Here is a 13144-nt window from a genome sequence, read left to right on the forward strand (position 1 = left end):
CTGGATTCTGCACCTGAGGTGGGGCAACACTGATTGTGTGCATAGACTGAGGAATGAGAGGCTGGAGAACAGCTCTGCGGAAAGGGACCTGGGGATTTTGCTCGATGGCAATCTGAATATAAGTCAGAGGTGCCCTGGCAGCCAGGAGGGCTGGGAGGAATCAGGCAAAGCATCTCCAGCTGGCCAAAAAATGTGATTATCCATCTCCACTCTGCACTGGTGCAGCCTCACCTTGAATCTTGTGTGCAGTTTTGGTCACTGCAATATAAAAAAGATATAAAACTCTTAGAGAGAGTCCAAAGGAGGGCAACAGAGATGGTGAAGGGCCTTGAGGGGAAGCCGTATGGGGAGCATCTGAGGTCACTTGGTCTGTTCAGCCTGGAGAAGAGGAGGCTGAAAGGAGACATTGCAGTCTACAACTTCTTTGTGAGGAGAAGTGGAGGGGCAGGTTCTGATCTCTTTTCGCTCTCGTGACGAGTGACAGGACTGGAGGAAACAGCATGAAGCTGAGTCAGGGGAGGTTTAGGTTAGATATTAGGAAAAGGAGGTTTTTCACAGAGGATGGTTGGGCACTGGAACAGTGTTCCCCAGGGAAGTGGTCACAGCACCAAGCCTGACAAAGTTCAAGAAGAAATTGGAAAATACTCTCGGGCATATGGTGTGACTCTTGGGAATGTTCCTGTGCAGGGCCAGGAGTTGGACTCAATGATCCTCGTGGGTTTCTTCTAACTCAGCATATTCTATAATTCTATGATTTATTTGGTGACTTACTGCATCATATGATCCCAGTGATTGAAAACAATCTTTGAAACTTCCCTTTATGCTCAGAATTCTTCCTTTTGCTTTATTCTTCTTTAAAATGAAATGATCATTTATAAATATATCTCAGTTGTTATGGCTCATTATATCCATGGGTTTCACATCGCCTAGGCCTACCCGAGTAGGAAGAGGAGGCATATCTCCTTCTGCTGAAGGCATGTCTGTCTTTTTCCTGCTTAGCAACAACAGAATAAAGAGGCCAAAATACTATGCTTTGATGAACAGCATCCTGGTAGCACTGAACAAAGGACCAACTGCAGCAGTGTTTAGATTCCCTGGTAACTGATGTGATTGATGAGCCAGTAGAATCTGTGATGTTTGAAAGCATTGGACTGGTAGAATACCTAAAAATATTTTTTCCTTCCATTTTTTTTTTTTTATTTCATGAATGTTCCAAACACACTCTGGATGTTCTTTCTGTCTGTTGTTTGAGGAATTATCAAGTGAACTAACAATCCTTGTTGAACAAAAATCATCTAAGTTGCAGTTTTATTTTTACTTTAACTAAAATACCCACTTTCTTTCACTGATTTCTTCTTAGTGAAATCATACAAAAATTAATTTTCATAAATATAGCACTTCCTTGTGTCCAGAAAACAAGTACAAGCCACTCCCTCTTTTTTAGAAAAAGCAAACTATTATGTACACAGAAAATGTCCTGACTGAAAGTACTTCACTACATCCCAACTTTGTCCTGTTCTTTTTTATAAACCTCTTTAGAAAAGAGGCTGTGTGTGTGTGTGTGTGTGTGTGTGTGTGTGTGTGTATGCATGCATGCACATCTGTAGAATGCAAGACAATTCATAGGATGGAATGAGATAATGGTTTATCTCTTGGTAGCAAACTTTATTGTTTCAGATCATACTGATAGCACTCAGTATATTGTTGAATGTGCTGAGAGAATAATTACAGGAAGACACCTCTATCATCACTATCATCATGGCACTTTACCACCTCAGGAGTCAGCATGGAAATAAAGATTACAGTATTCTTTCAAGCGACATTTTTTAAATAGTCCCTGCTCAAGTGAGCCCACAAAACCAGCTACTGCTCACTACAGAGTCTGCAGGGGCAAACTCTTATAAATACCCTGAGATCTGGCATTATTATTTACAGAGAATTATGGAAATTCTGGAATTTCTACCTCCTTAATTATTTGAAAAGAGGGGACAATCATGCCAGTGTCATTTGAATAATGATCCTTCTGATCCCAAGGTCATTGCTGTTCTTGAAAGGACAGCTAATGCCTTCTACTACTGCTCCTGAAGGCATCCAATATGACATATTTGTCACCTATTTCTTAGAACCAGATAAAACAGTGATTTAAACTTTTCTTTTCTTTGAAGTTCCATATCCTCAAAATCTTTAAGAAAACCAGCTTCCAAATTTCAGCTATAAATCACCTCCTTCTGAGATCAGTTTTACACCTTGCAGAACCAAACTGAATTGGACCTAGGAAGGGAGAAGAGCAAGGCATAGCCAACCAAGCATGTAGGTACTGAATGACGCATCAAGAAGAAATATTTGGTAGGATACCCTGTGTTCAGAACTGCTCCCTGCCTCAGTGTCTGCAGTTTCTGAAGGACATCCTGTGGAAGAGTGTAGGTACTGGATGCAAAAAACCTCAATGTTCTAACTGTTGTATAGTATTTTGCTATGTCTCAATGTGTTGAGCAAGAATGTGCTGACCTGTCTGGGATCTCAAAAAGTACAGCTTATGTTATATTATCTGCTTCCCCTTTTCCCCACTACATATATAAGCACAAGCGTACTTCTGGAATGAAAGGTGGAGGGATTTGGGAGTTAGAAAAATTCATGGCAGAGGTGTTTGAAGAAAGACAGAATAAGGTAAATCTGGAAAAGAGGAAAGGAATATAAGTGGAAATAAATGAAAAGGTAGCCCAGCATCTTGGAATGGAACAGAGAAGATGGAATTTGAGAAAGCATAGATTTAAGGTGAAAAAAGTATAGTCATTTGACAGAAAGAAAGGACACATTAGAAGATGCAAGAAGTAGATGATTCTTGAAAGACACTGTACGTGATTGCTTGTAAGAGAATGTAAAGCTTCACTGAGAGGGAAGAAACTTACTTGTTGCAAAACTGAACAAGTGCTCACAGAACCAAATCCAGAGGAGGGAAATAAAAAGGAGTTTGGAGAAGAAACAGTCTCTATTGCTTTGTCTTTTTTTTTTTTTTTTTTAAATCATAACTGCAACCTGAATATGTAGAACCTACTTGAGATTAAAAACATGAATCATGTTGCTATCATTCCATAAACACTGGAGTTGAAATTTATCACCGCTGTCATGTCCTTTGTACCTTCTTAGTGAAGGAATCATATGAGAAAACACCCACAAATTCTTAGGTTGCAGGTTTGATTTCCACCAGTTCACATTTGTGCTAGTTTGGGTTTATTTAAAAAAGAAAAAATTACGGAGGTCACTGAACTATATTTGCATAAAAAAAAAGATATCTGCTGAAGTTCATAAGGAACGGGTTGTCATTTTTATACCAGAACTTTGAGGAGCTTTTTTCTGTTGTTGAAAAAAACCCCTGAGACTAATACGTGATTTCCCTCAAAGGGCTAGTTTAATGTGGAAAACTGTTTTTCAACATAGGAAAAAAAAGGACTTGGCACTTGTTAATAATCTGGATTCAATACAAGAGATTTAATCTTTCCATTCCTTTTTCATGAATAACTTCTTTGGCTAAAATATAGATTTTTCTCATTGTCCTAATTTCTGTTTTAATTGAATTGCTGAGAATGAAAATGATTAGAGAATGTTGTGTGGTGAGCAGATTTGTTTGGATAGTGTAGTTTTAACACCTCTTGTTCTGCCCAAAATACACAGTCTTCCATAAAAGGATGTGATAGTGCATAGTTTATATACTACACTCTATAACAGTAAATGTTCAGTGGGCTTGCATTCAGAGATTGGATGGAAGGAAACATAAGTTGAAACAATGAAAAGATAATAAAAACAGAGTGATTATAAGAAAATTATTTTTATTGTTTCAGTGAAATTCAGCAATTTGTTTACACAGTCAAGGTCACAGTGTAGAAATGTGTCCTTCTGATACCAGGATTCATGGAATTTGCAATATTTTCTATTTAAAATTGAAAATAAGATGAACACAGTGCTTATGAAAAGTGCTGGATTAGTAGCCTTCAGACTTTGGGATAGCACTAAACACTTCAGGATGCTTTACCTAGATTGACCTGCCATTAAACTTGCAACTTCCTCTGGAACAACTGCATTTAAAAATGAGTGAATAACATGGTTTTTCATAAAGTCCTTTGGTTAAACATAATTATCAAACATGACACCATTTTTTGGTAATGGGAACACTTGTCCACTAGTCACAGACACTTTTCTGTATTTTTAATTAGAAACACATTATCTGAAGTTAATGGGATTTATGTTGAGGAGAAAAATTACTTTAATTGCATCTGTATAAATTGATCAGATTCAACAGAAAAGGTGTAAACTTGGCCATTTTGAGATAGACTTAAAGGCAAGACATAGCGTGACAGGGTCCACTCTAGCAAAAAATATCCTTCTTTTGGTACTGCAGATATTTATCTATACTGTGGTTGAAATATTTATAGGCCCACAGCAATAATGACCTTCAAATATTAACTGGAGGGAACTGTAAGGAGAGAGATGTTGAAAACAATTTTATATTTTTATTTTCCCTTTTCACATTCTGTCTTGCAAGGTTTCCTAATGCAGCACCTCTGCTGGGACAATCCATTTCTTGCCTCCCAGTTCTTGTCTGTGCCTCTTGATTTACGTGTAGAAAGAAGGCAACATGAGAAGGATGGAGCAACACTCCCTCCCTCAGATGACTGAGTAGCTTCTTCCATAACACTCCTATATTCAAGAAGGAAAAGGTTCAAGGCTGGGAAATAAACTAAGACTTTTCATTTTCCTCCCTCTATATCCTGTTCAGCCCCCTGACAGCATAGCACTGCCATATAAGATGTTGTGATCTGAATCTCCCTGAAATTTTGCAGAAGGGAACAAACATTCATATTGATGAGACTTCATTTGGACCAGTTGTTGTTAGTTTGTGAGATCCTGTTTTCTAGAAAGCATTTTTGGATACTTTTATATAAAAGAAGATGTGTAAACTACCCAGCAGTGTCTCCTTAGGAACTATAAGTCAGTGTTCAAGTGAAATATTAACAAAATCTTTCAGTTCTGTGAATGAGTTACAGTATTAGTATCTTCATGAGTTTTTAAATACATGAATTCTGCTACTTATGAGTATTTACATGAAGTAGTGTATCAAGATTTTGATCAAGTAGTGTTATACAGACTGTGATCTCTGACCTCTGTGTGCAAAATGGTGCTTTAGTCTCCCTAATGCATTTAGAGCACCCATTAAATAATCACAAACACTAAGTAATGCACGGTGTCTAATTTTTGTTTTGCTGTTGTAAAAGATGTGAACTAGCAAGCTGTCATCCGGCTGTTGGTTTTCCTTTAGTGGATTCCATTTTCTTCTTCTGATATTAGAAAATATTTCCGAGATTCTAGTCTTAGCTGTCCACTGCTGTCCTTAAAATTTAGTGGTATCTTCTTCCCATGAAGGTTACATTTTGAATCCAGACTGAAAAAAAAAAGAACAAAAGACTCCATCTATCACAGGGTATTCAGATTGAAGACAAATCTTGCAACAGAACTCCTGCACCTGTGTGCATATATACATTATACATATATGCATGTATGATACTCAAGAATAATACCACCACACTGTGTTCTGTATTCTAAATACATCCTTTCTAAATAGCAAGCAGAGTTCTCACAACATCTGAGATACTCTAAATAGTACAGAAATAAAAGACAAAGCTGCCTCCTCTATCTACAAATCTTATTTACAGCTTTCCCTATATAAGCTGCTGTTTATTTTCAGTTTGAGGCACACACCGTAGTGCACTTTGATAAAGCTGATCCTGCTTCATCATCTCCAAGTCCCTGCAGGTTTTCATGCGCTTTGTGATTACTTAGTAGTTCTTTTGGATTCTTGCACTTTCAGCTTAAAAACCCAAACCAAAACACCTCATCCCAGTCCAAAATCAAAGACCTAGTACAACAAGTTTTCCCCTGACAAGCAGAAACAACCAAGTCTAATGAGCTTGAGTTAATGTGCTACATCATCTGATCCAACCACCCTGCTAGTCTGGGTCTATGGTAGGGCATGTGGTGTGAATGGCTCAGTCACACAATGCATGGGCTGGGGTGAGTGTGTGGACCAGCCTGCTCATCTCCCTTGTCTTTCAAACATCCATTTCCATAGAAAAAAAATTAGAACAAGGTTTGAGACCTGTAGGATAGAAGACCTGAATCCTTTCAAACAGATTTAAAATGTGCTGGTACGTACAGAAGTTGTTTGAGTACCAGGCAGATCATGCAAGTGTATAAAGCCTCATTTCCTTAAGACAGCAGGGAAAAAATAGCAAATGTGGCAAAAATGATCATAAAAAACCACAATGAAAATCACTTTCCTTTCCATACCTTTGTGTCTAACTACCTAAATTTCATCAATTAGAAGATTTATATGAATCACAAATGTTTACAAGATGAAGACAAGTACTGAGAATGTCTGCTGAGGTACTAAATCAGGACTTAAAAGATGCACAGTCAAACTGAATTAGTTGAATAAGTTTTTGCATACAGATAACACGTTTACTTGTCTAGTAGTGTTTTATTATTTTTAATAATAGGTGCTCAAAGTGATTGTAGTTTATACATTAGAATTTTCAAATATCAGTACAGCAACTCAGGAACATTTTTTATAATCATTTTGTAAGCCAATGCCCAAAATATCTATTATTGCAGTTTTGTGACAAATCATCTGATAGATTTCAGCCAACAGCTTGTCATCTGCTAATCATAAGAAACTGTAAAATATGGCTATCATAATGTATGAGAAAAAAAGGGAGAGGAAACTATAGGGTAACCTTCCTGATCCACCTATCCTGCTCCCCCTTGCCTTCCTGATTTTGCTGTGTCCACCCAGTGTCCACTGGATCCAGTTGTTAATGGAATGTCCTACTGTGCTAAAGAGTTTAGTGGGATGTTAATTACCAGGAATGCAAGCAACAATACAAGGTAGAACAGAAGAGAGAAAAATAAGACTGACACTATGAATGAAGTACTATTTAATACAGGAAATTCATGAGACTGAGACATGAAGATGTATGGTTTATCCTTTACTTGAAGAGCTATGGTAGAAGTCACTCCAGAGTATGGTTCTAGGTAGGTATTCAGACAAATTCAGGAAAGCTGACTCATTTCGCTTCCTCCCTTACTATGTCTTTTGAGTTTTAAACCTGCATTCACATCCTGCGCTTCCCATCAGACTTGCACTGCTGGTCCATAGCCTCCATGAGGACTCTGAAAGTGGCTGTGTGAGCAGGAAGAACAGGATTTAAACAGTTAATTTCGAATGATGACAGAAAGATGCATAATTTGATAAAACCTCAGAAAGAACACGATACTTATTTTCAAATAAAACAATCTTCTTCCTTTCACTCCTGGAAAAAAAAAAATAGAACATTCCTATACTCCAAACCTACTTTAAGTACTATCTTAGAGATTGTCCAGTGTTTTACAGGAAACATTTCAAAGTTAATAAAATGTGTAAACATATTTCCAATTCAATGTTGTACTAACTTTAGAGTAACATACTGTTGCAATCTTGGCAAAAAGAGAACATCAGTGTAGAATGCCGTGTTTGAATTTTTAACGTAGTTTGGGGAAAAAATCCACCTTAATGAGTAGTTTATAACAAATGACTAAGGTTTCTTGCTGTGTTATCTCCTCTTAACAGGGAAGGAATATTAACAAACCACATATATACATTTATGCATGTATATATGTACACTACTATCTCAAATACAAAATTTATGCTACTGATATCAAATGGTGATATGCAGTATAATGACTGTAAGTATATAGTGTTTTAATGCTACTTCATGAATTTAGGTTATTTTCTTATTTTTCTTTTTTTTTTCTTTAGCATCACTGCAAAACTTGGAAATCTTATAAATAATATTAATGAGATCTGGTTTTAATACTTTAACAGAAAGAAGTACATTTATGTCTAATGTGATGCATTTCTTCCTAATGTGTACTGTGAGACAAACTGAACAGATGGAATAGTTGCTTATAACTGTAAAATAAAGGAAAGTTAAATGTAGTCCCCAAAACACATCCATGTTGTGATACCACACGAAAATATAAAATACATGGGTTTATTGCTCAATTCTTCAATGTCATGTCAGGATCATAGCATGAAGAACACTAAAACAGCTAAGTATACTGATAAGAACTGATATATGGATGTTTTCTTAGTATACTGATATTAAAGATACTTTCTTTAGCATACTAATAAGCTACCTTATCATACCAAACAATTATTTTACAAAGTTACTTGTACTTTGAAACATACTATTTGGAAAGGAATAGTGATCTTTTAAGTGTAAGATTATTCAGGGGACCAGTTTTAATGGTGTCACTGGCAACATCAAAAGAAGACAGCAATTTATAGGAGTTGGGGAAAACAGAGTTTATCTTCACTTCTATCACCCTTCATGTTGGCAGCACTATATTCCAGAGGGCGATACGATTAATATGATCGAAAACACCCAAATCACTCTTCTCTGCAGAAAGTATCATTCATCTGCAATGAATTTTGCAGCTACCAACATGGTTGATTTCAGAATCAGGGACTACACAGTTTGATCAGATTGCAGCCTGCCAGCACAGAACTCAGGACTAGAAGCACCAGTCTGGTCAATGGTGCACCCGCAGCTTCATTCTGATGAAGCCAGGAAGCCAACTTTTCCAGCACCAATATTAATGGGCTCCCATCACCATAAGGATGGACTAGCATTTACTGTGTTTATCCTAACACTCTACCCCCATTTCAGAATCAACTAGGTTGGAACAGATCTTGGAGATCCTTGAATTCAACCTTTGACCACCTTGTCAACTAGTCCATGGCAGGAAGTGCTATGTCCAGTCTCTATTTTACACAGGATGAACTGTGTCACCGAGGACATATGTTCCAGGCTTCTGAAGACACCTAGAAGTTAACACTGAGGTTTTCCAAAGCACTTTTCACTTAAATCCTACGTCCTATGCGCTGTTCCTTCTCTGCTGAGGATTGGGCAGGACAGGGTAAGAAGAGGCCAGACAGACCCTTTTTTAGCCCAACGTTACACCACCCATTGTGCTAAGCAACACGTGCTGTCACTTGGCGTGGCACCTGACCGTTCTTCAGGAAGAAAATCTGAGACTTGCCATACTCAAGGATGACTGACAAGAAAATACCGCTCTGCAACACTCTGTCACATCCCTCGCGGGCCGGGAGGTCCGGTACAACCCCCGGCAGTTTAACCATCTGACTGCGCACCCGCACAAGAAGTCGAGCGTCTAAACTCCGGTGAATTTCTCTCGCCCAGGGAAGTTTTTTGGAGGTGAGCAGACAAAAGGGCTGCCACCGCCTCCGCACCCTCCGGCCTCGCCACCCTGACCCCCGGCCCCGCCACCCTGACCCCCGGCCCGGCCCGGCCCGGAGTGACGTCACGCGCCCGCCCCCAACCGCGCGCGGGTGTGCGTGCGCGCGGTGGCCGCGCGACGCCGCTCCCGGCCGGCCCGCGGCTCGGGATGGGGCGGCCGCTCCTGGATCGCCTGCACATGCACTCGCCCCCCCGCATCCTCGCGCACGCATAGCCACGGGCATCGGCAGCGTGCTTTCCCCAACACTCGGGGCCGTACGGATCCTGTGGTCTACACAGCGTTTAGAGGATTATAAAAGAAAAATCACGAAAAAACCAACAAAAACCCCCAAACAACAACAAAAAAACCAAACCGCCAGAAAAAAAACCCAAAAGCACACCACCCCCCAACAAAGACCGCTGAAACAGCCATCCAACCCAAACCGCACAACAAACCCACGAAACGGGGAGCGCCGTCCCCATCGTCCCCACGGCGTCCCCCTTCTCTCCCCGAGGGGCGAGGAGGAGCGGAAGGAGGGTTGCTCGTGTTTCGACTCTCGGGGACCGTTTCTGGTGATTTTTCCCGTGCCTCTGCCCTCCCACTCCGCCCACCCCCTGCCCTCTTTCTTCGCTTTTGTTTGCACTGCACTTTTTGTGGGAAGGGGGGCGGGAGGCTTGAACACCTCGCTTTTATTTGTAGCAAAGGAATGTGCTAAAAAGAAAAAAAAGGAAAGGAAAGGAGGAAGGGGGAAAAAAGAGCGAAGAGGGAAGGAAGAAGGAGAGGGAGAGAGAGGGAGAAAGAGAGAGAGAGTGAGTGAGAGGGAGGAGGAGGAGGAGGAGGGGAAACGGAGCAGCAGCTCGGGAACAGAGAGCGCGCCCGGGAGCAGCAGCAGCAGCAGCCGTCGCCGCCGCAGGAAGGAGAAGAAGAGGAGAAGAGCAGAGCGGAGCAGAGCAGCGCGGAGGAGAGGCGGCGCTGGCAGGAGGAGGCAGGCGCGGACCTGGCTCTTTTGGATGCTGGATTTTCGGACTCTCGTTGATACTCTTTCGCTCCCCGGTGCCGGACTGTGAGAGACACGCACGAGCGCCAGGCAGCAGCGACGGGGCTCCGCTGGTGGCTCCTGCTGCTGCCGCTGCTGCTGCGGGGCTTGGATTAAATTGGCCGCCCCGGAGCCGACCGGGAGCAGCAGCGGGAGGAGGTGGCGGCGGCGGGAAGCGGCGGCAGGCGGGCAGGCGGCGGCGGCGGCTGCTGCTGGTACCGGAGGAGCCAGCATGACCAGGTAACTGCCCCGCTCCTGACCCATTTTTCCTCCGCCGCCGCTCCCCTTTTGCCGCCTCTTTCGGCGCGTTTGTGGGTGTGAACACAAAAGTGTGTGTGTGTGCGTGTGTGTGCGCGCAGCCCGCACACATGTGCCTCACGGACAACTCTCCCCGCGGGTGCCCCGGGGTTCCCCTCCCGGCCGCTGCCAGCCCGCTCCCCGCGCCTCCCCGCCGGTGTCAGCCTGGCAGCGAGGCCTGTTCGGGAAGCGAGGGGAGTTGCGGTGCGGGGACGGGGGATGGGGCAGGGAGAGGGCGATTGATGGATCGGAGTCGACGTTTCCTTCCACTGAGTGCCGCTGTACGCGGGCGGGGAGGGGGGAGTACGGTAATTACACACTGGCTGTTTGCTTTGGCGAGAGAATTATTAATATTAATTATTTTGTTTATTTTTATGGGTGGAGAGAAGGGGGAAAGGTAGCAAGGGTGAGAGGCCAGGCGCCTGCCGCTGGGAGATGGGGTGTGGGGGTGAGCGGCCGGCAGGGACCTCCGGCGCCGGTCCGAGCAGGGCTCCGTTCTTCTCCTCCTCCTCCACCTCTTCTTCCTCCTCCTCCTCCTCATTCTACTCCTCCTCCTCCTCCTCCTCCTTCTCCTGCTGTCTCTCGGCGGAGCAGGGAGGCACGGAGATGCGAAGCTTTTCTCAGGTTAGGCTTTTAATTTTTTGTTTACTCTCGCGAAACCACTTGAAAGGAAGCACATCGGGCTGAAAACTCAGTTTTCTGAGCGCTTACAGAGGGGTTCTTGAATTTGTTCAGCAAACTTAGCAGCTCCCTCTGCGCCGTCTGCCCGTGCAAGCAGGCACTCCTCACTGCTGCAACTGGGCTCTCCCAGACTTGCAAATAAAACAGTTGTTTTCTTCCACCGAATCCCCTATTTTGCCTGTTTACTGTCCCCTCGGTTCCCCAACAGAACCGTATTCTTCCCTTTTTAAGACATTACTACTCAGCCTTGCATGTATGGCTTTTGAATGTCTCCTCCTCCGTGTTACTTCTTCAGAACTGCTGTCATGTGTATTTTATTCTTTTGCCTGGCCTTTGTACATTTACTGCCTCGTGGAAGAATGGCAGCTTCTTTACCCTGATTTCGATGTCCGTATTCCTAGTTTTGACGTATATAGATAGGTCAGTTTATTTACACAGAATAGTTAGGTTTTTATGTGTTCCTTCACTTGCCGCCTGAGACAGCGTTACATTGGGGATGAGTCCATAGATGCTGATTTGTTTTGGAGTTTCCCATTTGCAGATATAAGTATTTTTGGTGACGCTTGTATTCTCTTAAACTTAGGATTAATGTGGGAAGCTATGATTGTCTTCTCAGTCTTTCAGAGATCACTTCAACATACCTTTTGTTCGGGCACAAGCAACTTCTGTATATTGGGACATTTATTGTGAATTTTGATCCGGAGATGGAAAAATGTATATATTATATTTTTCATTCCTCTGGTATCTGCTAGTGGCTTATAATGATATAATGGTCAGTACTTTCTTTTCTTGTAAAAGTGTATGGTAAATGACATCATTTTCTCCTGGTCTGGAAGCAACAAAGCTCCTCCAATTCTTGTTATGAATGGAGCAACTCTGAAGAGAAAAAAAAAAAGAGATTCTCCCCTGTCCGAAATACAATCATATGTACTCGTATCTTACTCTAGATGGCAATTTTTTGATAGCTTCCTTACATTCTCTCTCATGAGATGTGCTATTACTGCTTTTTTAATGTGCGAAATTGACAAACTGGTCAGTTTAATAAATTCAGCTGTCAAATTTCACTCAATCAAAATTGCTAGAAGCAGTAAATATACTGGCTTGGGATTTTCAAGGTACGAAGAAAGGAAGGATTTAATGAGAGACTTTTTACACGAGTAGCTTTCCAGTTTTAGTTTTGTCACTTCTGATAATATGGTGGAGTATATTTAGATTTCTTTCAATGTAGAAATGATGTATAGCTTTTCTGTATCCACTTAAAGCATGAAAGCTTTCTCTAAGTAGTAGTCCTCTACTCTAAGAAGACACTAAGAAATTCATTATGGTTTGTGTGTGGAAAGCTGTCAGGAATGGTGCATGGTAAGGAAAATGGTATCTTGGTATTTCTAGATTTCACGAATGGGTCTTAGGACCTGCTTTTAGACCCATCAGTCATCATACTCTTAAAATGAGCATTAAAAAATAATGTGAATTTAGTGTTCTACTGTGATGGTTATGTAACTCAAACACCAGTACTGCCAGCGAACTCAATGGGTGATAGCAAATCAGAGCTTAATCTTAGGAGAGGGTTTGCAAGAATGGCATGGGGGTGCATGAAAGAACTAAATACCAGTTTAAGTCTAGTCAGTGAATGACCTTTCATTTTTAACATTGTCTTTCATTCCTGCCTTTGAGTAATGCAGGGACTAAAACTACACAAGCTGAAGAGTAGGAATTCCCCTTCATCTGCTGCTGTGTATGCTAAACCACTAGGGGCCTGTATAAACTGCTCTCATACAGCAGATACCAGTGCATGGC

General features: G+C 41.8%; 1 protein-coding gene across 24 annotated transcripts in view; it reads left to right on the forward strand.

The window, feature by feature from the left end:
* PTPRD (protein tyrosine phosphatase receptor type D) overlaps nt 1-13144 on the forward strand; it is a 1149573-nt gene that overhangs the window by 794840 nt on the left and 341589 nt on the right. The window contains exon 1 of one of the 24 annotated variants that reach the window (XM_051768184.1): nt 10542-10609. The exons of 22 other annotated variants lie outside the window; for them this stretch is intronic. The gene's annotated coding sequence lies outside the window, so the exon portion shown is untranslated. Of the gene's footprint in view, nt 1-10541; nt 10610-11249; nt 11291-13144 lie in introns of those variants that run through there. One more of the 24 variants, XM_051768185.1, reaches the window with a different exon arrangement.

The sequence above is a fragment of the Manacus candei genome, unplaced genomic scaffold (genome assembly GCF_025592945.1).
Source record: "Manacus candei isolate 608988 ecotype Guabito, Panama unplaced genomic scaffold, ASM2559294v1 h1tg000093l, whole genome shotgun sequence".
In the NCBI taxonomy this organism is placed as follows: Eukaryota; Metazoa; Chordata; class Aves; order Passeriformes; family Pipridae; genus Manacus; species Manacus candei.